The sequence below is a fragment of the Hyaena hyaena genome, unplaced genomic scaffold, assembly GCF_003009895.1.
Source record: "Hyaena hyaena isolate Hyena2069 unplaced genomic scaffold, ASM300989v1 scaffold_14, whole genome shotgun sequence".
NCBI classification, from domain to species: domain Eukaryota; kingdom Metazoa; phylum Chordata; class Mammalia; order Carnivora; family Hyaenidae; genus Hyaena; species Hyaena hyaena.
Window position 1 is genome coordinate 247572 of NW_024080646.1, and position 3366 is coordinate 250937.

Sequence of the window (3366 nt, forward strand, 5' to 3'; positions counted from 1 at the left end):
AAAAATTTGTATGCCAACAAATTAGATAAACTAACCTAATGGAAAAATTTCTAGAGACACAAATTATCAAAACTGATTCTGTAAGTAATAACAAATTGAACAGACTTCCTCTAAAGAAAATCTCAGGCTCAGATGGCTTACCTAGTGAATTTTAAAACACATTTAAAAAGTAACAGTCCACCTGAAATTCTTCCCAAAAAATAGAAAAGGAAGGAATATTGCCCAGTTCATACCATGAGGCTTGTTTTATACTAATACCAAAACTGGGCAAAACATCACAAGAAAAGAAAACTGCAGACTAATATCCCTTCTGAATACAAATGCAAAATTTCTCAACAAAATATTAGAAAGTGAAATCCAGCCATAAACAAATTATACACCATGTGCAAGTGGGATTTACACAAAGATTCTACCATTATTTAAGCATTTGATAATTAATTAATGCACAATACAATATCAGTAGAACAAAGGTATGACAAAAACCACATGATCATCTTAATAGGTGCAGAAAACACATTTGACAGAATCAAGCACATTTTCATGATTAAAACTCTCACACCAGTGCTTACTTTGACAGCACATATACTATAATTGAAACAATACAGAGAAAATTAGCATAGCCCTTGCACAAGGATAACATGCAATTTCATGAATAATTCCATATTTAAAAACAAAAACAAAAACAAAACCTCTCGAACCAGAAGTAAAAGCAAACTTCCTCAATGTGATGAATGGTTCTGTGAAAAATTCACATCTAACACCATAGTTAATGGTGATTGAATGCTCCCTCCCTAAGATTAGGAATGAAACAAAAGTTTTCACTTTTACCGTTTCTATTCATCATGTAATGGAAGTCTAACCAAGATAATTTGGATAAGAAAAAGAAATAAAAGGCATTCAGTTTAGAAAGGAAGTGATAAAAAATATTCATATTTGCAGAAGGCATATACTTGTATATAGAAAATTCTAAGGAATTATATACATAAAAGTAAAACTATTAGGGCTAATAAATGAGTTCAGCAATGTTGCAAGATATGAGATTAATGTTCAAAATTTGGTTGAATTTTTATAAAATAGTAATGAACAATCCAAAAATGAAATTAATGAAATGTTCCATTTGCAACAACATAAACAAAAAATAATTAAGAATGAATTTAACAAAAGATGTGCACAGTTTGTACATTGATAACTAAAAATCATCCTTGAAAAATGCAAGGAAGACTTAATAAATGGAAAGATAGACCATATTCATAGATTGGAAGACAATGTGGCTGAGAAGACAGCACTCCCTGCATCATTCTACAGAGTCAATGCAATCTCAATTAAAATCACAGTTGACAGGGTGCCTGGGTGGCTCAGTCCGTTGAGCATCTGACTTCAGCTCGGGTCATATCTCATAGTTTGTGAGTTTGAGCCTTACAAGGGGCTCACTGTCAATGTGGAGCTCGCTTTGGGTCCTCTCCCCAACCCACCACCCCAGCCCCTCTCCCACTCACACTCTCTCTCTCTAAAAAATAAATAAACATTAAAAAAAAAAACCCAGATCACTTTTTGCAGAAATGACAAACTGACACTAAAATTTGTATGGATGTACAAAGGACCCAGGGTAGACAAAAAGATCTTAAAAAAGAAGAACAAAATTGGGTGACTAACACCTCCTGATTAAACTCAACACAAAGCTACTATAATAAAAACAGTGTGTTACGTAGATAGATATGTAGATCAATGGAATAGAAATTAGCAGTCCAGAAATTCTCACATTTAAGCTTAATTGATTTCTACAACACTGCCAAGACAATTCAATCACCAGGCTGAGGGGAGTCTCTTTTAACCACTAAAAATTTAAAAAAAACAATCCATTTCAAAAATGGGCACATAATTTGAATAAATAGTTCTCCAAGAAGATAAATAAATGGTCAATAAGCACATGAAAAGACATTCAACATCAATGGGCATTAGGAAAAAGCAAATCAAAACCATGATGAAAACAAAAACAAAAGTAACACCTACTGGGATGGTTAATTTGTAAATTGGTCCAGCCATTTCCAAACTGGAATATAACTCTGCAGTTCTTTAAAACGTTAAATACAGAGTTACCATAAACCCAGTAATTCCACTCCTCAGTGTGTAGAACTGAAGACATATGTCCACATAAAGACTTGTACACTGGGGTTCATAGCAGCATTATTCTTTTTAAAAAAATTTTTTTAAATGTTTATTCATTTTTGAGAGAAAAAGACAGAGTGCAAGTTGGGGAGGGGCAGAAAGAGGGAGAAACATAGAATCCGAAGCAGGCTCCAGGCTCTGTGCTGACAGTGCAGAGCCCAACAAGGGGCTTGAACCCACGAAGCATGAGATCATGACCTGAGATGCTTAACTGACTGAGTCACCCAGGCATATCACAGCAGCATTATTCTTAACAGACAAAAAGTGGAGACCCCCCCCCAAATATCCATCAGCTGATGAACAGAGAAATGAAATTGTGTATATCTATACAACTAAAATATATTTATTGTAAATAAAAGGCAATAAAGTACCAATACTTGCTACAGTGTGAATAAACCTTGAAAACTTTATGCTTAGTGAAAGAAGCCAGACACACAGGCCACATATTATGTGATTCTAATTATGTGCAACTTCTAAAATAAGCAAATCTGTGGAGACAGAAAATAAATTAATGGTTGCCTAAAACTGAGGTAATTGGAGGGAATGGAAGACACTGTTAATGGGTATGAGGTTTTTATTGTGAATGAACTAAAAGACAATAAATTATACCCTTCATAAAAGTGAATTAAAGCATGTGAGTTATAGTAATAAAGCTCTTACAAGAAAATGAAACAACCAGTGCCTATATTGCTACTAGGTCGTGGTGGAAACCGAGCTTCTAACCATTAGATAGCAGATAATCACGTAGCTAGAAGTTACCATTATGACCCATCAAATAAAAGGTCAGAGAAGCCCAGCAACACTCCACAGGGCCGTATATAGGCCCTACACCATACGCCTTCTCTCACTTAGGGTGGTCCAGCTACTGCCACAGCTGAATGTCTGACCTGTCAGTAACATAGACCAAGACCTGAGCCCCAGAACCATACTGTCCCATGAGAAGATCACCCAGCCTCTTGGTGGCAAGTTGAAGATTATCTTTTGTACCCAAGTGACTCACTGGAACATCTTTTCCATACTTCCATATCCAAATGTAACTGTGTTTGTACCAAAACCGGAATCTGACAGAGCATGCTAAATAGGGCCCAGACCACTCTGGGATGTAAGTCTCTATTAACCCTCTAGATCAGCCACTTGGACCAGCATGTGTGCTCACTGAGGGAAGGGGAATCTAGAGCAGGTGGAGAAATCAATGAAATG

At 35.8% G+C, this 3366-nt stretch overlaps 1 non-coding gene across 1 annotated transcript; it reads left to right on the plus strand.

The window, feature by feature from the left end:
* The first annotated feature begins 561 nt into the window (after positions 1-561).
* LOC120221237 lies at positions 562-668 on the plus strand. The gene has a single exon (XR_005525764.1). It is a non-coding gene; the product is annotated as a U6 spliceosomal RNA (small nuclear RNA).
* Positions 669-3366: the final 2698 nt, after the last annotated feature.